This window comes from Falco naumanni, chromosome 1, assembly GCF_017639655.2.
Source record: "Falco naumanni isolate bFalNau1 chromosome 1, bFalNau1.pat, whole genome shotgun sequence".
Lineage (NCBI taxonomy): Eukaryota > Metazoa > Chordata > Aves > Falconiformes > Falconidae > Falco > Falco naumanni.
In genome coordinates this window covers 64,090,808-64,113,697 of record NC_054054.1, presented here as the reverse complement: position 1 = coordinate 64,113,697, position 22,890 = coordinate 64,090,808, and positions in this window count along the sequence as shown.

Below are 22,890 nucleotides of genomic sequence, written 5' to 3'. Positions count from 1 at the left end.
TCACAAGCAGGACTTGGTGCTAGTTTCTTCCAGAAAGAGGGTAGGAAACTGGTGCCCTCTCTCCAACATGCCTTGGAAATGCTGCTCCTCAAGGCCTCAAGGGCACAGGGAGGCTCCTCTAAAGACCTCCTCCTGAGACTGATCGTGATGTATAACTCTGCTCCTTCATTGCCCTTCTCCCATTTAACTGAACTCCTCTAATCTCGCCACACAAGGAAAAAAAAAAAGTAATCCCTTTAATCATTGTGATGGTTGTGGCACAGTGTGATTATAAGGCAGGATATGGATGTCACAGATACTGTAGGAGACCTGCATATATCTTGTGAACAAGATGACACCAATAAAATTTATAAGCATGAAAATGCTGTCTTTGAAAGCCTCACTCTCCCCTTCCAATAATTCAGTGAAACTCCAGGCTGTATGCACAGCAGTGATTATGGAGAACAGGATTTGAACCAGAGGAGTGGATGAAGACAGAAGCTGTACAGACAGTTAAAGTGCCTGGACAATCTCATTGAAAGATCTGGTTTGTGATTTACCTGATTTACAAGAAACTGGAGACATCCCACAGTAGTGATTTAGAAGATTTTTAGGAGTTTGATAAAGCTACAGTACTCTAAGCTGTTGGATACAGCAGCAGTTTTTGTCTCAGACAGAGGATTACAAGCAGGTTTTAATGAGCTGTTTAAGCATCTCAGAATTTTCTTTTTTTTGCTTCATGCACATAATATGGTAAGAAAAAAAAGACAAATAAGAAATAATCTTAACAAGGAAGAAAGAGTATGAAAGGGAAAATAAATTAAAGACAAATAAATTATATAGGAATAATAATGGCCAGAACAAAGCAATTCCTGTACGGAGTAAACTATCACCTGATGCATTTAATCTCTGTACTTGCAGACTTATCTGTGAGTAGAGCATGACTTCTTCAGAGTAAATAACACTTAGAGCTCCTTTAATGAATGACTGGTCACTTTCTAAGCTTCATAGCTTGGCCCTTTTTTTGTCTATGCATGGACAATATTTGCTCTTTTAGCCGTTGCCCGAGAGAGCCCAAAACCCCAGTGTGACACATTTTCCTGTGGACTGCATGCTGTAAGTGTTTGCTGTACTGTCCATGGGTTCTGAAGTTGCCCAAGCCTGGTCTAATGCTTCTGCACCGGAGAGCAGACTGGCTTTGGTACCCAGGAAAATACAAGCTGCAACTGGAGCTTTTTGTACAGACAGATTATTTCTAATGTCTCCCTCGTGTGTCGTGGCCCTGATGACTGACAAAGTGTCGGCTCATCCCTAGATCACCTTCATTTAGCCATTTCCAGCGAGACTAGTTGCCTCCTTCCTCATGCTGCAGAAAATGAAAAGCTTGAAAAACTCTGCCCTGTGCCAGATTTGCTTTAGAGGTGTCAAAAAGGTCCTGAAATGTTGGGGGGTACATGAACACAAATGAACAGCGTGATCGCCTAGGCTTTCTTTCCAAGGAAAATATAATAATAAAAAAATTTATCATATTATCATTATCATTAACCACTTACAAAGGAGTACTTAAAAGAAAGTGGCTTAAACACTTAGAGACATTATACGAAAATGTTCTCCTATGTCTAGCACGATAATCAAATAAAACTTCCCATAACTTCAGGGGAAGCTAGCTGGCAAGGCAGGCTGAATGAGTCCCTTGGTACAGCACAAGATGCAATTACAGAGCACAGTAAAACTGGTAGAGATGAAAAACAAATATTTTTATCATCCCAGTATTAACTCGAGTTAAAAAAGCTGTGATGTATTTCTATTCTCTAGATACAATCATTTCAGAAACCACTGTGAAACACTGTCAAAAAGACATTTTTTCCACCAGACCCCCTAAAATGTGTTGTAACTGGTATTTGGTGACTTTCTACAGAACCATGTGGATTCTTTTTCAGTGATTCATCTCTGCTACCTAAGAAGACACTGCTTAAGTTCCCAGTATCATAACAGTCTTGAGCTGTCTTTTTTGCCTAATTGGCCACTGATCTTGTAATCATTCTTGCTGTCAAATGTGCTCTGCTCCATTGATTTCAACACAGCTTTGCTAGGGTACAAAAATACGGGTTAATAGCCTCAGCTGCAGGATTAGAGTTTATAGGACTCTCATATGTAGGCTGTTGAAAAACATCAATTACTTTTCATAGGAATTTTTTTCATCTTAAAAAATGCCAGTGAAAACAACCTTCTTTGTTACCAATGAAAAATGAAACTGAAAATAAAAAAGGCTGACCAAAGCAATAAAAATGTGCATTTTCCCGTATTTTGTTTTTGTGTAAGATTTGTTTACCCCCCAAAATAGGGAAACAACAACGATACCCTTCCCCTGAAAGCCCATTTCACACAGAAAGTCTTGTCTGGAGTGAAAAGATACCATTTAGCTCTTCTGATAAGGCCACAGGACTGCTGTAGGGCACAAATGGTCTGGACCACAGCTACATGCAGCAGTGGAACAGGTAATCCCTTTAGCTCTGCAGCTACTAAACCACACTGCAGCGCTACAAGTATGGAAAGCCCTTGAGGAAAGCAATAGCTCCTAAAATACCTCTCTCATGTCATCTAAGTTTTTTCTGGAGGCCCCTGATTAAGACCTGCCCAGACCCTCTCTTGTTTGGGTTGCAGGTTTGGGAGAGATCATAGCCAATGCTTGCTGCAATTTGATCAGCAGACTATCAGGCTCAAAGTAATTTTTTCAGTGACAGCCTCAAACCTTTGAGATCAAAGGTGCTGACTGAAGTTGATTTTCACATCAAGATTACAACATTATTTGATTTCATAATAGTGTAGTCCCCAGAGAAGACATGAGTTGATTATGCAGTAATTCCAAGAGTGCCTCGAATCTCCCAGGGAGAGATGAATTCCATGAAACCAATTTTAAAAAAGGACAACTGACCCTGGGGGCATTTTTGAGGTTTGCTTTTGTTTTGTTGTTTGTGGTTTGTTGTTTTTTTTAAGGAAAACTTGCTGTTAGCAAGTCCTATTAAGATGTTTTGCAAATAATCAAGTCTGACAGCCTGTGGCTTGAACAAGCTCCGTGTTGGGGGTGGGGACAGTCTAGAAGCCAGCTGAGGGCTAGATCATAGATCACAGCCCTAGCACTCTCATTTGAAAGGTACACTACAAACACAGGCAACAAGCAGCTCACGAGACTCCAGTGAGCACCATAGAGCACTTTGCTGCAGGTCTACAGACAAGTTCATGCCACTGCACATGGTGTGGGATATAAGTGCAAGTTCACAAATGGAGAACACTAAAAGTCGGACTCTGAGTTGTTTGAGAACTAGATCACAACCCAGAAAGCCACATACTTTCCCAGATAGCAAAGGATACAGGCTAGCAATGAAGACTTTCTCACCAAGAACTGCCATGCTGTATGGCAAAAATTACTGATACATGCTTCACATTGTAAGATTTTCCTCCCCAGAGGAATGGAAATAACATTTCCCCAGCCTGTTGTGCAAGGCTGTGGGCATGACTTTCTCTACAGAAAAAGGTAGATAAGACAGAAAGAACATCAAGCCCACAAACATGCTTTGTTTATGGGTCTATGGATCTCCTCTTGGGCAGGCAGTCAGGGAGCAATACCTCCCATTAGCAGAGGCATTTTCTGTTTATAAATATGTAAGTTATATCTTATTTCTAAATAGTATTTAGAAATTGTTAAAAAGCAAGTATTCAATTCATTTCTGCATTATTTCTGAAGTTGCTTTTATCGTATATTGTTTTTAGAACATGGAGACAGATACACACCTGGACTGGGGGAGGAAAATAAATATCTTTTTGAAGTAAAAAAATCCACAGTAAAATATCTAAGGAAGAAGAAAAGTGTGCCAAGTGCATTGGTTGGTGTTGTTCAAGGGTCAAGTGCTATGTAACTATTTATAGTTACCAAAGTTTAAAAAAACAAAACAAAAACAAATGCTATTTTTTTCTGAGGTGCTGGGTCTAAAATTAAGCCATAAGCAGAGACTGTGCATGGCAGAATCCCAGATCATTTGGGCTGTAACCATGTGCAAAGGAATGACCAAATTTGCTGTTCCAGCTCATGAACTGGAAAGAGATCCTTTTTCTCCAAGAATGGTCTGAAGCTGCAGAAATACCTCTTTCCCCAAGCAACATATCATATGAGAGACCTAACATCTGAATATTACAGAAGAAGCTAACTGAATTCTCCCAGCCCATCCACACATCCAGGGTCTCCAGTGTACTGGAAAATACAAATGTTTGTGCATCACATGAATTGCACATTATACACTTTAATTTCCCTTTGGGAAACAAACATTATACTTCAAAAGAAAGGAAGTGCTGCCTTAGAAAGAGAAGAAGTATAAATAGCATCAGATGCTTTTGCACTTGAATGTGCTGCTTCCAAAGTCAAAACCTATCAACTCTGTTTTCCAAAAAGCAAGATCACCCTGCGATCCCTGTCAGTGATCTACTAAAAAGAAAGGGCATTTGAGAAGCCCAGTGACTGAGGTGTTAGCACTCTCAGGTGTATGCGGCCAATAACCGGAACAAGGACATAGTCTCTGCTGGTATGCAGCTGGACTCTGATATTTTCGCCATACCGTCCAATTCTGCAGACATAAACTCAGGAAAAAAACTCCTCAGTGCCACAAGAACAGATCTGAACTTTTTATTTTGGTAGCAGTTGCCAAAATATGGTGCCAGCATGATGATCCTGTACATGAGACCCAAGGCAGGAGAAGATAGCAGGCAGACAGTTTCTCTAGGAAACAAGACAGTAATCAAGCAGCAGAAGAAATAGAAACTCATTTCCTACAATATATTACTCAGAAGTTTGTCATTTGCACATCTCTTTGGAGACTTAACAATTCCCTGATGAGAGAAGTAATTGTGAGCAAAGAAAGCTCTAATATTAAAGAAGAAACTGCTAGGAAAGACAGATGAAACTGGAAAAATGCCTCCAGTTAGCAATGGCTGGTGGAATACTGGGGAAAGCCAAGACAGCGGCAATCACTAGAATGAGGTGGGGGACTGTGACAAGGTGCACCAACCATGAAAAACAGCATGCACGATCACCCAAAATGATCAGGACAAAAGCTGTCAGGTAGTAAAGGCAGCAGAACCATCGGGTAGTTGGTGGAAGAATCAGCAACCCAAGACTTTAATTAACAGGTAAGGCGTCAAGGTTGACACTGAGCCAGGACACTGTTTGAGGAGCCAACTGCCCATTGTGACACTTAGTAGGACAGAGGCATCTCCCTAAAACCCTCGTGGGAAAGGATGGGCGGCATATGATATCCAACAGGCTGGAAGAGACTAGCAACTGTAGTCATGTACGTAAACTGTGCAAGCCCATGGACATGGGAAATCACCACTAAAGACACACCCCCCACAACGTTGTTACAGAAAAGATGTGGTGGCCAACAAACAGCTTGGCTAAAGCAGCACTGGCTGCCAAAAAAAGTTTGGAGAAAGCAGGAAGTAATGAGTCTGGGAGCAGAGAGCTAAAGCGTTGCTGCATTTATAGTAGTCCTGGGCTGCTCTTTTCATAGCCGAAAGGGATTTGTTTGGTCTATTTGATTTGTTTTTGAAAATAGTGAAGCCCTCTCCTATTATTGCCCCGCATGTGGTATGCAAAACAAACACTGAATAGAGTATTTAAAAACAAACATTTTGAACAAGTGCACTTTGTTATGCCAAAACCGACACTCTGTCACTGTGTTGATTTTAACCCAGTGATCAGGGAGCACCAAAGTACTCGCGGTGTGTCTTTGGAAGCAACTTGGGCAAAAAGAAAAAAAAAGTTTCTAGTGGTCGTTTTACCTCTGCCTCAAACAGCTGCTTGCATTTTACGCGTTCAGTCTGCAGAGGAGCTGCCTGCTTCCTTTCCCGACACCAAGGCCTGCCTTTGCCATCGAAATAATTCAGGACTGTGGACAAACTCTTTTCTCGGTCACTTTTTGTAGCCCTCTGAAATCTACTGGGGTGAACACTCATTTCAGAAAAAAAAAGGATAGAATTTGACCTTATCTGTCTTACTAAGTTGTGCTTTGCTGTCTCAGCCTTTTTCCATGGCTCCTTTCCTAATCTTATTTCTCCCTGGCTGCCCACCCTCATGCAGTTTTTCCTCAGAGATGGTATTGTGGAACCAAAGCAGTGGATAATTCACTTTTCCTCAGAAATTTCTCCAGCCAAGTTTTGAGAAGGTTTGTTTAGTGACATGTACAGTGGAATAAAAATCACATATTACTGATGGGGCATTTTTTTCAGGTGGTGGCACCAGGAGATGTTTGCAGAGACTGACAGTGTCTGAATACTTATCTTTTACTGCAGGTATTGCCTTGAAAAGTCTTGATTTCATGTCAGCTTTGATTAAGCATGACCTGTCTCTCTTACATGAGACTTTGTGGCAGGCTTTCTATCTTTCCACCATGCTTGTTGTAGGTGTTCTCAAAAACTGGTGGGTCTGATCATCTCTTCCTTTATTCTCACTGGTAACCTGAATGAAAACATCCCTCTTGTTTTGCAAAACACTGAAGAAAACATTCATTCTGCTTAATGATTGCTGTGGCAAAAACTTGTAATATTCTACGGGGAAGAAATCTCAGTCCCTTGCTTCCAGCACATTTTCTTGCAATGTTCCCACACAACTCTTCTCTCCTGTCCGGGAAAGAGCAGTGCTTAGGTCAAGATCTCCCATCAGCTTGCCTTTAACAGCACTCACTAAGTTAACTCGCTGAAGCAATTTCCCAGAAAAGCGCTAACAAAACAGAACAATGACCTACATGTGGGATCATGATAGCAATAGTCACAACTGAATCATTTACTGTACTTTTAACTTTTTGTAATTTGCTCTTCCCTTCAATAAAAGCTTTAGGAAAGAACCTGAGTGGAGGAAGCAATAGAAGTTCAGCTGAGCTAACATCAAGGAGGCTGTGTAACTGCAATGAGGCTCTGTGACCATCTCAGCAAGAAACTGGAGCCCTAAGGGGCATTTTGCCTGCAAGCCTGGGGGAAGGCAACAGTTCCATTCTCTTCATTAATGCCTTCCTGATCATCAGCATTTCCTACCTCTGCAACACCAGAGCATGGCGATGATCTTCTGGGTTGAATAAACATGCCCCTCCCGGCATGCTGGACCTCATGCCTTCGGCCTGGCTTGCCCAGGTGTCCCAATGAATGCTTTTGCATGGGTGACCTCCTGGCGGGCTACAAGGTTGTGATGTGCCCAGGAAGCATGCGGGCTACAAGAGGTGCCCTGTGGTCAAACACCCCAGAGGCCAATACTTGCTGGGCTTGCACACACAGCGAGCAAGAGCGTTGCTCCTGTTGGTCCTTTTCAGATGGCCCTCATGTTTCTCCCCACTTTTGGCAGACATTCCCTGCTTTGCAGACAATACTGGGAATGTGATAAGCAGCCCACTGCCCAAGTGTGCAAACAGATGGCTGGTCCCCAATGTTGTCCTAGAGATGCCAGATGAGCAAGGGTACAAGACAAAGAAGCCTTGCCCCTTCCCTTCTGCAGCAAGGGGTGGGGGTGCTAATGTTTCAACTTTAGGCTTTGCATAGCTTAAAGGGTAGGGGTCAGGCTCCTGCCTGACAACAATCTGCATTGCTTTACTGACTGCACTGGGGCTCAGGTACAGACCAAGCGTCTAGCCTGGGATTTTACATTACTGTATCAACCAAACCAGATTGTTGACTTTAGTAGATGAAGAACTGATTGTTACTACCGCAGATCAAAAAGCAAATAATTTTTGCACCCTGCAAAACACCAGCCTCATCCTGCTGAAGACAGTGCACAGAAAACTGCATCAAATACATTAAGGAAGGAGTTAGGCTGGCATACTGTATTTTGTACAGATGAAAGGTTGGTCTAGCAGTCTGTCTTCAAATTTGACTCAAAGCATGCATTTAAACTGAAAAACTGCTTCTTCCTTGAGCTTACACTTAATATTTACTGCCTTTAAAACACTGAACAGAATTAATAAACACCGCAATATGGAGAATTCAGATTTTGGTGCTTTTCTCTGCAAGAAATACAGACCTATGACAAAGCACAAATATAGGTACAAGTTAAACCTAGGAGAAGTGAGGCCAGCCTGCTCCCTGCTCCTGATAACTGAGATGCAGGAAGGCACTGCTTCATTACACAGATAGCATTTTTCAAGAGCTTCCAGCCTGGACACTAGTTGCTTGTTGGGCATAGACTACCAGCATTTCACGTCACTCCTTAGTGGCTATGGACTGATGGCTTTCAGGACGTGATGCAAAATATAGATACCCTTTCCACAGGCTATAAGAGACCAGGAAAGAGAGAGTGATGACTGTTGCTGGATGCAATTAGACATCTCCTGTTTATCTTTCTGGCTACTTTTTTCTGGTTATGAAGATAGCAGCAAAGCTGTTAGTTTAAACGTCTGTTGAGAGCAGCTAAAGGCAAGGACTTTCCCCAGTGCCGTGTTAAGAAATAATAAATATCCAGTTTTGGCTCAGCACTATGATGGACAAGACAAAAGTAAAAACCATGTGATATGCTGCAGGTCCAAACATTCAATCCAGACTTTCAGCTTTACCTATGGATGCCTTTGTTTGTCTATTTAAGTCACTGTTCCAGAAATGAAAAGATTGAGAAGGCTGGTTATTGATTTTACCTCTCCACCTCTGTAAGCTGCCTAGAGTGGCCTGGTGGTCGAATTGCTTGTAAGCTTGTGTGGTTGTGAGAACTGTGCCAGTGGGTTGCAAAGACTTTAATCTCAGCCCTGACCACATAGCTAATAGAAAGTAATTGGCCAGTTATGGATGCTTAAGCAGATGGGATACCATGAACTATTTACAGCTGTGTGGCACTGATCTTGCTGCTCTGGCATTCAGCTCTCCAAATACATTTGCTGTCCAAATCACCTGACTGCAGCAAATAGGTAAAACTGCCTCGGTGGGGCTGTGCCTGCCAATGACTCTGAAAAGCAACCTAGTTGAAAGAACTGTCTGCTTTTAACCGTTTTGGATAGGGCTAGGTTACTTTAATCCACTTGCTATGCTGCCCAGTTTCAGCATGGTAAGAGGCAGAACATACATGTGGCAGCACTTACACCATAATACAGAATATTCTGCTCTAACCTCCAAAACAGTTCCAGAGGTACACGCAACAGCGTATCCGTGGCAAGAAACACACATACATTACATGGAACTGCTCTGCAAGTGGTCCATGGCAGCCTGCCTCTCCCTGCTGCCCCCTGCTTTTGTAGATATTTGGCTGCTGAGCATTACCTTGAGCATATGTGTTCATCTGACAAAAGTCTGAGTGAGCAAAAGTCTGTGCAATCCTTGAATCCCCTCCATGCCCTGAATTCAAGAGGCTATACAGAGATTCTGCGTAGCTTCTCAGCTGTCTTTGCTTCTGAAACAGAAACACCTTCCCACAAATATTGCTGTTCTTGTCACCATCCAACATGAAACTGTGGAGACATAGCAGTTCCTTAAAGTATTACCCCCCTCTGCCTCCCTTCCCAAAAGGTGAATAGGAGATTTCTCTTGTTCAGAGAGGCAATACTGACAGCTCCTTATATCACGCAGCACCGGTCCTACACCAAACCTCCTGCATTGCTGCTGCACGATGATGGACATCACTAACTCATTTATTCTCTTACACAGTGTCGGCTGGGTCTGCAGCAGCACAGAGGTTTGCACCAGACTCCGAGGTGTTCACCCTCCCCAGTATAATTGTTGCAGATCAAATGTGGTGACTCAGCACCCTCTTCTGCTTTCTTCTCCAAATGAATTCTTCAGAAACCACACCAATGACTCAGTGTGAACATGTAAACCACATCCTGAGACTACTTGACCTAAGAAGCAATCAGTAAGCACCTCTATAAGGAGTGATTGAAATACTCATTTCCAAGAGCAAGGGATAAACCTCCATGCTGGTTAGTGAGAAAAAAAAGAAAGTTGGCAGATAAGATGCTATTAGAAAAAAAAATTGAAGATAAGTTCTTCCTTTGGAGAGCTGAGTTAGGAGCAAGCTTGAGATTTCAAAAAAATGATGTAGGAAAAGAGAAAGTAAGCTACAGAGAGGGTTTATTTTAGTTTTAGTATTTTAACTTCCTTACATACATGAAGAAAGATAGGGACTTCAGAAGGGGGAAAACTTTAAACCTAGGAACCAGCGAGGGACACAAATACCTAAGAAATTACTGGTGAAAATACATAAAAGACCAGATTAAAAAACCCCACAGAACTACTTGTCCAAGTGAGATCCCTATTGAATGTAAAATATATGATGGAGAAAACATTTCATTACCACTGAGGGAGTCTTAACTCCATCTTCAGATGCCCTCCTTCCCCATTCCCAAATTTCATGAAGTATATGCCTGCATTTTGTAGGTAAACATTGGAATGTGCAGCACAGCCTCTTCCAAGTCCCACATACAACTTCCAAAAGCCTTGTACTGCAGCTGAATGCAGTATCTCCGTTCCTATTAAACTCTACACTGTGGGCTCCCCATCCCCCATAGGGAGTTTTCTTTAATATATGGTTTCAATTCCAAAACAGTATCACTTTAGGGACCTACTCTGCCTTTATTTATGCAGACCAAGAGATGATCCATCTATCTACTGATAGCAGCTTTAATCAAAAAAGAATATTTTCAATACAAAACTAAACAATTAATAGGACACTTTTGAGAACAGGCATATTACACCCTCGTCATGGGTCTTGGGAGCTGCTAGACTTTAAAACTGATAAATAGGTTGTCCTTGTATTCTTTAACCAACCCCCAGGGAAAGTAGTTTGTAAAATAGTAAAATTGCTCAGGCACAAATATTTATCACAGATCCAATAAGATTTTATGTGCCTTGTAACTACAATATTACATGTTTTATGCTCCTTCAATCTTTGCTTTAGAGTACATCCAGTTTCTTCAGTATAGATAATTTCACGACCAGTGGAGATCTGTAAACAATATTTTGTTACAGCCCCATGAATACTAGGTGCCATTATTTCTCCTGTAGTTTCAATGAAGCTTTATTTTTCCTGAATGCATATTGTTCATGTTCTAAAAATGCCTGGCACAGAAGGCATAATTATCTTTATTTTATTGGATTTGTCAGGTTTACACAGTTTTCAGTCCATTAGAGGTTAGTCACCATTATGCAAGCATACACACTTAAAATTAAGTACCTGGCTCATTCAATAGATGCTACTTTGTAGAACAGAACAGCTTGTCCTTCTTTAAAAATATAGCACAGCGCCACAAAACCAAGGCATGCATAAGGGTGCACTCCATCCTGCCCCACTGATATAAAGGCAGTTAATGGAAGTGTTAAATATTGCAGCTTTAGGCGTACAGGTGCCCAGCAGCCAGCTCGCTCCGTATGGATCAGTGCAAATCACTCCTTGGCCGGGAAGCATAGCTTGAGTACTAGCCTAGCTGTTGGAGTTGGGATACACAGATCCTGTCTCCGGTCTTGGCTGGGGCACAGAGGTTGTACAACCACCGTGCTGAAGCTGGATCCCGGCCAAGAGCAGCTTCAGCTCCATAAAGCTACTCTGGGTTCACATGGCATTTCAGCCCTTAATGCAAGCTGTGGGTATCTAAAAAGAGCAGTGTGGCACTAAGCAGCTACCACTGGATCACTCATTTCTATCCGCAGTGTCAGCGTCGACAGGGAGCTGGAGATGGGAACTAGTTTGATTGCAAAATGCAACCAGCCCAGGCAGGGCAGTGAGGTAGGGGAGAGAAGCGACTGCTGAAGCAGCTGCGCCACTGGCCACACAGCATGTGCCATGGGCACATCCACCACCCCAACCAGGCAGCCGGTGCATCCTTTCTGGCACAGTGCCTGGGGAAGGTGCTGTCTGTGCTTCTGCACAAGAACAGGCTAAGGCTTGACATTGCCAAATTACCATCATCTTCCCTGATTTTTTTCCTTGGAGTTTTATACCTTTGTCAAGGCTGTATTTGTCCTTTTGAATCCTTGGACCTGCTGTCTATCCTTTTCTCTCACCTTGCACGCTTTTTAGCTCATGGACTTTCTCATATTTAATGGCAATTAGTGAAATCAGGCAAGGTCACACAGCTGCACTGAACCGAATGGAGCCTTGGATCAGCCAGCTGAAACCTGGGCTGGGGGTTCGAGAGCTACACTGCTCGATTTATTCACACAAACTCAGTCGCCATCATCTGTGCTTCGCCGATAGCTGTGGTACCTTCCAGCTTCTGCTCCCTTCCCGCTTCCATGGCTGCTACACTGCTTCAGCAGGCAGTTATACAGAACTCCCCCACTTCAGCTAGGAACAGAGGTATTTTCAGTCCAAATGACCTTTGTTTTATAAAAAGGGAATAACAAGTAGCATTTCCTTAGGTGAAGGTATCTTAACCGCCTCTGACAGATTGTGCTGAGCAGATCATAAATAGGTCTGCCACAGCCTGTAGGCAAAGGTGCCATCTATATCTGACAAAGGCAGGACAAAAAACAAGCCAAGGCTGAGGCAGGCAATGTATTGCCCTGCTGTCGACGGAAACAGCACTAGCAGGGCCTCCACCGATGTGCACTGCTTGCTACAGAGCTGAAGAGCATCCCTGTTCTGGTAGTGCACAGAGCAGCCTAGGGCTGCTGCTCCCAGCTCCGTGGCAAGAGATATTTTTTCTTAATGCATGTGAGACTTTCTGAGTAGCAAGTATGGCTTTTGAATAGCGGTCAGCATGCCTGTATAGCAGGGTGCCCTGACACAGTAATCTACAACTTATTTAAACATCCTACAGAGACATTCCGCATTATTATTTTAAAAGATGGCATATTCAGGGTATTTCTAAAATAATGTAGTCATTAATTCCTTTGTATAGCATCCATTAACTGCAGGCTATTATAATAAATAAGTGGCATAATTACCAGGCTAATTGTCCAAAAAGCTAAAACAGTCATTTGTCGTTGTTCAGCCCCAGCGGGCAACTAAGTACTACGCAGCCATTCGCTCACTCTCCCCACCCCAGAGGGATGAAAAGGAGAGTTGGAAAGGAATGTAAAACTTGAGGGTTCAGATAAGAACAATTTAATAATTAAAATAAAATCACAATAACAGTTATGATGAAAAGGAGGGAGGAGGGGAGAAGAATGAAATCCAAAGGGAAGGGAGGAAAGAAAACCAGCGATACAATGGCTCACCACCTGCTGACTGATGTCGCTTCAGTACAGAAAAGCTTTGATTGGACACGGCCAGCCTGACTGGTTGATCCTTTAGAGTTAACTAACCAGGTGACCTTTGCTAAATTTGTATCCCAATGTCTGAAAATTCCACCACCTGCAACCATTGCTTTCAGGGTAGTCTTTAACAGTCTGTTACATGGGTCATTTTTCCCAGAGTCTGGTGCATGGTAGGGAATGTGACATATCCACTCAGTGCCATGCTCCTTGGCAGAAGTGTCTATAAAATTATTTCAGAAATTAGTTCTGTTTTCCGATTAATTTCTTTCTGGGGTAACACGCTGCCATAAGACATCTTTCAAGGCCTAGGATAGTGTTTTGGGTAGTGGCACAGGGTACAGTACATTTCCAGCTATCAGGAGGTCGCTTCCACCATTGTAAGCACATAGTGCCTACCTTGGCAGGTTTGTGGAAATGTAGTATAGTCAGCCTGCCAAGCCTCCTCGTATTTATACCTCAGCCATCATCCTCCATACCAAAGAGGCTTTAACCACTTGGCTTGCTTAATTGTAGCATGTCTCACATTAATGGATAACCTGTGCAATAGTGTCCATGGTTAAGTCCACCCCTTGATCTTGGGTCTATCTATATGTTGCATCTCTTCCTCGATGTCCTGAAGTGTCATGGGCCCGCCGAGCTATAAATAATTCACCTTTGTGCTGCCATTCCAAATCTACCTAAGCCACTTCAATCTTGGCTGTTTGATCGACCTGCTCATTGTTCTGATGTTCTTCACTGCCCCAGCTCTTGGGGGGCATGTGAGCATCTACATTATGTACTTTGACAACAAGGTTCTCCATCTAGGTAGTGACACCTTGCCATAATGCAGCAGCCCAGATGGGTTTACCTCTGCGTTGCCAATTACTCTGCTTCCATCACTGCAGCCACCTCCACAGGGCATTTGCCACCATCCATAAGCCAGTATAGAGGTAAAGTATTGGCCACCTTTCTTGTTTAGCAATTTCTAAAGCCAGCTGGGTAGCTTTCACCTCTGTAAACTGACCCAATTAACTTTCTCCTTCAGCAGTTTCTGTGACTTGTTGTAGGGGACTCAATACAGGTGCCTTCCACCGCCAACGCTTTCCTACAGTATGGCAGGACCCATCAGCAAACAAGGCACATCGCTTCTCATGTTCTGGCAGTTCATTATACAATGGAGGTTCTTCAGCACGTGCCACCTTTTCCTTCGGTGACATTCCAAAATCTTTACCTTCTGAGCAGTCCACAATCACTTCCACAATTCCTGGACAAATGGGATTCCCTATTTGAGCTTGTTGTACAATCAGCACAACCCACTTACTCCATGTAGCATCAGTCACATGGTGCATAGAAGAAACCTTCCCTTTAAATGTCCAGCCCAGCACTGGTGAGCGGGGCGCCAGGAGGAGCTGCACCTCAGTACCAGTCACTTCCAAAACAGCTCAAACTCCTTCATAAGCTGCTAATATCGCTTTTTCAGTTGGAGTCTAATGGGCATCAGGCACTCTAGATCTCCAGCTCCAAACGCCCAATGGTTGACCTTGAGTCTTCTCTGATGCGTTCTGCCAGAGGTGACCCTGCATCATCCTGGTCATGATAAATCACCTCTTTCAAGGCTAATTCCCTTGGGTACTGGATACCTTTCTCTACTGCAGTCCACTTGCCTGGGCGATATGTAACATCCTCCTTGTAGGGATATCTTTCCTTGACACTTGACATAAGTTTCTTTCAGAGGCTGAGGACTTGCATTCCTTTCCCAATTGCCCTGTCAATGCCTGCTTCTTTAGAAAATGATCCCAGCTGCTTGGCTTCTCTACCCTCTAATTTGACACTGTTAGCCCCATTATTCCAGCATCAAAGCAACCAGGTGACAATGTGTTCACCTGATTGACAGGCATAGTCTTTCTGCATATCCCACAGTTCATTCCCAGATAGGGATCGAGAGTTTGCCTCTTGTTTGGCTACTTCATCCTGATCCTGTGATGGCCCTGCTTCATCCTCCTTTACTAAACAAGCTGTTTTCCCTTTCAGTTTCTTCTTCTGCATAGGGGCAACTGATACTGACACATGTTGGTCTTTTGCATCACTTGTCACCACAGCTGAGGTAGCCACAGTGCCTGCTGCAGAAGCTGGAGTAGTTACAGTTAGTTGCTTAATTCTCAACCAGTTCCAGGAGGTGAAAAATCACATTCACTATTCCTAGCAATAGGATCAGGACCTGTGCTATGATGGTTCCAACAGTCTAAAGGTACTCAGTATTTCCAAAAGCCTTAAATGTTCTAGTAATTAGCCTTGGGGAGAAGGGGGAGGTGTAGCCCCCACCTGTATGTTGGCTCTCTGGAAAAGAAAAGCCACAGGTGCAGTGGTTGGTATTCCTTGGCAGGAATTCCTCACACCTGACAACACCACCATGGAGTACACAGACCAAATTAGTTTCACAAGCAGCAAGTCTGTCATATCACAAACCAGTACTATATAGCACAACACTGTCATAACCTTAGCCCAGGTCCCAAGGGCAACCAATGGCACAACAGGGAACACACACTGCAAATAAAGTAAGTAATGCAACCCTGAGACCGGGCAGCAACTTTAAGAACAGAGAAATTGGCGTTGTGGCCAATGATCATTAAACTGATACAATGAATACCGACAACACTTTTATTCTAACACACTTTAGTTAGACCTGTCATTAACTCAGCCCTTTGAGCCCCACAAAGGGCTGTTGTGGTTTAACCTCAGCTGGTAACCCAGTACCATGCAGCCACTCGCTCCCTCCCTCTCACCCAGAGGGATGGGGAGGAGAATTGGAAAGGAATGTAAAATGCAAGAGTTAAGATATGAACAATTTAATAATTGAAATAAAACCACTAATAATAATAGTTATAATGAAAGGGTTGGGAGAAGGGGAGAGGAATGAAATTCAGAGGGAAGGGAGAAAAACCTCCCAAAGATGCACAGCACAGCTGCTCACCACCCGCTGACCAAACCCCAGCCTCAGCCAACCCCCCAGTTTATAGCCTGAGCATGATGTCCCATGGTATGGAATACTTCTGTGGCTAGTTCAGGTCAGCTGCCCTGGCCATGTCCCCTCTCTCTGGAAGGGCTTGAGAAACTGAAAAGTCCTTGACACAATGCAAACATCACCCAGCAACAACTAAAGACATCGGTGTGCTATCAGCATTGTTCTCACACCAGATCCAAAGCACACCACTGCACCAGCTACTAAGAAGAAAATTATCTCATTATCCCAGCTGAAACCAGGACATCATTCTAATGCATGTTTCTGCTGCTGTCTTAGCTATCACGCTCTGCCTGGAAGCCCAGCAGCACAGCTCCTTGGCAGAGGACACCCCACAGTCCCTTTTGCTTTAGCCTCTTTCCCCAGGCCTACCATCTCAGCACACCCTTCTGCCCACCTTTCACCATGCCTGCTGCACCTCAGAAGCCATGCTTCTACAGTGCTTGTCCAGCACCAGCACGCCAGCAGCGGCACCGGCTGCAGCAAGTGCATGGATTCTTGTGGCCCTCTGCCTCCCACATGCCCCAGCATGACCTCCACGGCTTTATCTTCCACAGCAGAGGGAAGAGGTAGCCATTTCCAGCCAAGGAAAACTCATGGTATGGCTGTCCTGTTTTCTGAGATGGGTAGAAAGAAAAGTCAGCTTTCTTACCCTGTTTTTATGACCATAATCACCAGTGCAGTTGCTATCTTAGTATATGCTACTGGAAAAAAGAGATATTGAACAAATCAGAAAAAGATGATTTTTCATTGTAGAGTACTCCAGCATTAAGGGAAACAAAGCACTGCTTCCACTCACCTGTGGTGCTCAATATCCTCTTCATCCAGGTGTGCCCAACAGTCTTGTACCCAGTTTTAAAAAAAAACAAAGCACTGTACATAAAGCCAAAGGGATACACTAACTTGTAGAAGAGACAAACAGGAGGACTTAAGTTTTTCATACTAACACAAAGTTAGAGAACTCAGTGGGGAAGGAGACAACAAAAAGTAGAAGTGGCCAGCTGAAAGGCTGGCCAGCTGAAAGGCTGGGCAGCCTACCACAGCTGCAGGTAAGCAGAGGAAACAGGGAAGAGGAACTGGCTTTAAATTGGAGTATCACGTAGCTGCAGGTGTCCTGCATTTTTCATCAGATGCTGTCACTTGGTAAAGAAGATTGATGCTCCTAAGGTTCTTGCACAGATATTGTTTAAGGAGGGACTAAGTGAGAGATTAGACTGCATAACCTCGAGAGGTCCCTTCCACTCAGCATCTCTGTGGTTTAAAAAGCTGGATCACAGAGGACCAAAGACTTTTAGTCATATGCAGCTGTGTGAGTGAAGGATGGGGACAGAAGTGGTACACGGTGGAGAACAGACAAGAAATTGGTGGGTAGATTTTTCCAAGCGAAGAAGTAAAGAAACAAAACCAGAGCAGTCAGGGAAGCTTTTTGCAAATGTCCTCCTGTTTTCGGAGGCATGTCTAGGAGTGACCTTTTATGTGATCTTTTTAAATATAGCAAAATACTCTTGAATTGTCAACAGATCAGGGAGGTACTCAGCCCCTTGTCTGATGTCAGCTGGCAAGGATTGCTCACCTCCCCCCTCCCTACTAAAATTAGTCATGAAGCTCCCAGTGACTTCACTGAAAGTAGTTGCAGCCTTTGAACATTTTAAAGCCTCCATCTTTCAATATGCTGATAAACTTAAAAAGGTATAAGGAAGCCAAAGAATGATAGAAAGGAAAATTTCAAGTTTAAAAAGTGTGAGATCTTTTTAAGGAAAAGATAAGCAGAATGAAAAATCTTCCTTTCCTGTAAGGAAAAAAAATAACTTAAAACCCTCTCTTTCCATCCACCACTATTTCTTCTTGTCTTAAAACCTCTCTCCTACCATACACACACACACAGAATGAACACTTATGTGAATATTGCGACTTGATCTATCAGATAAATTCGTGTGAAAATAGCAGTCTTCTGTTCGACAGATTCTGTAGGAAATTATGTTACCTGAGCCCTCTATTCAGACAGGAACAAAACACCAAAGGACTGGCCCAGCAGCCTCCATCTGTACCCATCACTCCATCTAAGCCATTTGCAGAGGTGACCCTGTTGCTGACAGATGCAGCACATGTCAGCTCAAAGGTGGTTCTAGAGGGGCCCCAGTGTTACTGCTTGCAAAATCAGATGGGATTGTAAAATAGATGAGATTACTGATCCATCAAGTTCAAATCACTACAGATTCGAGGAGCTGAACCTCAATAGTTCCTGTGTACGAGGCCTTCTTCAGACTTGCCAGCTGAAGTGGATTAGACGTAGCCTGTACATAGCGACTGGCATGGCAGCAAGTGGAGACCATATTACAGCAGTGTCTCTGGAGGGAAAAAAAACCTCCTCTAAATTCAGTGCCTATTTCCATTTCTCTTCGTCTCTGATGTTTCAAGAACATACACATTCATATAGCCAAGTCCTTTAGCATATCATTAGGCAGAAAACCAAGACTGAGAGGTTTTGCAAAGCCTGTTTTCACTACTACGTTCCTTCCTCAACACAGGCATGAAGATGGCCAAATCGAAACTGAAGACTTCAGAGGAACTCCTGGATCAAAAGAATCAAATCTATGCATTAAAACAAAACCCAATCATGAGTGTTTACAACAAACACATTATTCAAACAAAAAGATGTTTGTTTTTTTTTTTTTAAATCTAGGTAACTCACAGTCAATTAAGATTTGCTTCTTATTTGACTCAGAAAAATAGTCAGGTTGTTCTCCATTGTTTCAGGTAATTTTCTCTTTTGAAGTTTCAAAGTATTGGTAACACCAGCTGTATTTTTTAAAAAAACAAAGTACACAACAAGACCCGCTCAAAGAAAAAAAATAATAATCAAGAAAATACAACCCCAAAACTTTAATCTCATGATTAAAATAGTTTGTTTCCATCACTCAGGAAGAGGAATCAGATTTATACATTTTCTACTGCAAAAAAAAGTGTTCTAACATATAGTATAAAGCTTTAGGTAACATGTTGACTGTTGTCACTCCTGGTTTCTATGTCTAGGTATAGAAATCTCCACTCTAAATATCTGTGTTATCTCAGCTGAAGTTTTTTACTATTTCCCGGTATAATATCTGGGTTTCTTTTAGAGCTTGCCCTCATTTAGAGGATTGGGTTCTGTTTATATGTTTTTTTTTTATAAAAATATATATTAAATAAGATAAAGGATTTCAGTAGTGTCTCAGCAGCAGCAGGGGCACTGAACTAAGGGGCAAGATCACTGCCTGCCCTGCTCATATTTGTAGCAGGTTAGATTTGGTTTGACAGCACATGAAGTTGTTGTGCCCAGCTCCTTGGCTGATTGCTTAACCCGGTCACTAACCCAAGTAACCTTCCTGCAACTCTCTCCAGCTGAGCAGAGAGGACAGTATGCTCTGTGCGGTCTGTTCACTCTGTGAGTGATCTATCAGGCATATATACCTTGCAATCAGATGTCTAAATAAATCTTTAGTGCAGACATTTAACCAGAAAGTGCTTGTATTTGTTTCCATATTGGCCAGTCTCAAGACTACATACTTGGAGACTCCATGAACACCACATTCATAATTTCTGTGCCATTTGGGAAAAACTATCACAGTCATTTTTGCTATAGGCTTGCAAGGCTGGTGGATTGCACTGCTGATTCATCAAGTGGTATTTGGCTGTATTTGGCAACCATTTTGCACTGAAATTTCCATCATCTCTGTTGTTCAGAAGCAGCGATTTAGATCAACATGCTCCCTGGGCTGGATGTGTGAGTGTGTTTGAACAAGCACAGCCTGTCCATAAGCTCCTGAACAGCCTCATTTCTCTGCGTGACGGCAGCATTGTATGCGCAGCTCCAACAGTTTCCCCACACTTTTGGGCTGCTGTTTGATTTTTTTTTCTTTTTCCTTCCCTTCATTTTACTGGAAGTCAGGATACTGTGAGGAAGGTTGGGGATTGAGGCTGAAGCCAGAACAAGCCAAGAGGTCAAATAACAGTAAGTCAGGGTAGATGAGAGGACTAAGTGGCAGGACAGGCAGTTGCTGTAGCTGTCATAGATAAGGCTAACGGAAACAGCATCAAAACTGTTAAGCTGCACATTATTTAGTTTTATATGCTGCTAGTAGTTGCATTGAGCTCTTCTCATCACCCTCTGTATTTTCAATACCTTCTTGCAATGTGATAGCTTGTGATCACTCCCTCAACCTTTGCAGACCAAAAAACCAATATATAGAATATGAAACCATTACACAGTTTTCAACAGGCATTAATAAAAATAAGGTGATTACAAAACAAAGACATTAAGATGTTTCTGACGTTTTCTCCAAGGAAAGCAGAATTCTTCTAAGAGGAGAGGAATTTCCATTTCACAAACTCCCTGAGCCTGCAAGAACTTCACTGGAACATCGGATATTGTAAGCTCGGATCTCTCAGACTAAATGAATAAATGGCAATATTGAATAGATGTGTCAAAGAATCACAGCTCTCAGGGGAAAATCCAGTGTCTTAGATAATAAATCGCAAGAAAAGAAGATTAAAAATAAATACAGACAATATCACACCTTTACTCTTCCACTTTCTTGCTATCCCAAGAAAACCAAGAGGAAGTTATCCCTCATGCAGTTCCAAAAACCAATCTAAGGCAGCCATGGCACCTGTAGTTTAATCAGCAATATGCTCTATGGAGCACTGCGGAGGTGGATGCTACAGAACCCGTTTTTTCGCTGAGATAATTCACTGTGATAATTCACTGCTTCATTACTCTGTTTTTATCCTGTGTACTCCCATTGATTTCAGCGTAAAACTGGAATATTGCAGGGATGATTCAGACCCACTGCTTTTGTTTCAGAGGAGATAGCATGGAGACATCTAGGAGAAGTAGAGCATTCACTTATTTAAACTCCTCCTGTCCTTAGAGCAAAACATTGATTAAAAAATAAGACTGCATCTGAAGAGCTCTGATCAGAGAGCATAGCTTAATGGATGAAATAACATACCTTTCATAAGCAGATTAAATGCAGTCTTTAGAAGGAAATGTGTCATCTCTCAGACATGATGGCATGGCACAATCACAGCAAGATGACGGCAGGAACCTGACATTTTAAGTGTAAAATAGGGGTGGTTTTGGAGCCGAAATTGACTTTAAGAGGCTCCAGAGCTTCAGCATTTTAAAATCTCCAAGAAGTTGCTGAAAGGGGATTTGAGGACATGTGTTTCACTGCTCTGTTGCCCTTCATTACATTGCATTAATTCAGGACTTCCACTAGTCATTTTCAGAAGCAACAAGAGAGAAATATTTTCTATTTTGTGCTTAGAAAATAATTTTTCACTAAGAACAGACCAGAAAAGACCATTTCTTACCCCACTCCTCCCTAATGCTGAGACTTGACTACTTCATGGGGTAGCAGACCAACTTCGCTGAATTCCTGCCATCTCAAGGACCAAAAGAACTAATGATCTCTTTACTCTCATCCTGTGAGGTGGTCTTTAGAAGCGAATTAAACCGAGTAACTAAAGGTCTTATATTTCTTAGAGGGTTTTAGCCCTATGTGAAAAGAGCTAAATAACTTGCAGACTGCCTGAAACCAGCATTAATGTATAAACCCCACAAGCACAGACATCAAACAGCATGAAAGCACAGACAGTAAGAAACTGCTTTGAAGCTCCAGCAGCTTGACAACAGAAAGAAAAATTTTTTTTGAAGTGACATCCTTGTTCCCTGGTATGGCCTGCAAAGGAGAGGCATTGAAGAATTCTTGGCGCTGGCATCACCTGGGGCTGACTGAGCTGACGAGTTTCACCTTAATATGGGAAAGGAAGAACTAGAAGAAAGTTGCACCCAGCAGGAGTAGGAGCCTTCCAGTCCTGGTTGAAAAGACAGCCTAGATGCCCCAGCAGAGTGACCTGCCTGTTCCTCTGTGCACTTCTTCACTGTGTTTGGCAGAATATGTCACCTTATCAACAGGAGGGAAAAAAGGGAAGAGGAGGAAGGAGAGTAGGGGTCTCCCTGTGGTCCCATGAGGAAGAAGAAATAAGACAGAGGCTGATCACCACTTCCCACATAAGCCACACCCTAGTGCTACAGCATCCTTTAGGATCCCCAGTGTAGTCAGGATGGTGGAAATGAATGAAAGGTGGGTTAATGAGGAGCCTGAGGAGCCCACAAACATCTTGCCTCCTATTATTCTCCTCTGTTATCCCTTGTCTCCTTGTCATTTCAACTGGGCTTAAAACCAAACCTGAATGGCAGTGCTTTCCTCCTGTTCTCTTCTTTTCTTTTCACTAGCTCTGTTCTGCCCCAGTATAAGAAAGCAAAAAATCAACTGGTGTATTGGGCCTGGCTAAGCCCCACAGCAGCCCTCCCAGCGCTGCGCTGGTGTTGGTAGCTGGAAAGGTGTTGATAACACACCAGTGGTTTGGCTGCTGCTGAGCAGCGCTCGCACAGCATCAGGGCTGGCTCTCCAGCCTCTCCCCCGCCCCCCCCTCCCCCGGGAGGAGGCTGGGGGTGGGCAAGATCTTGGACACCTGACCCAAAGTGACCAAAGGGATATTCCACACCATATAACATCTGGTCAGATATAAAAGCTAAGAGAAAGGACAAGGATGAGAAAAAAGGGGCATTTACTATATATGATGTTTGTCTTCTGGAGCAACAACTACACATACCGAAGCCCTGCTTCCCGGGAGGTGGCCGAACATCGCCTGCT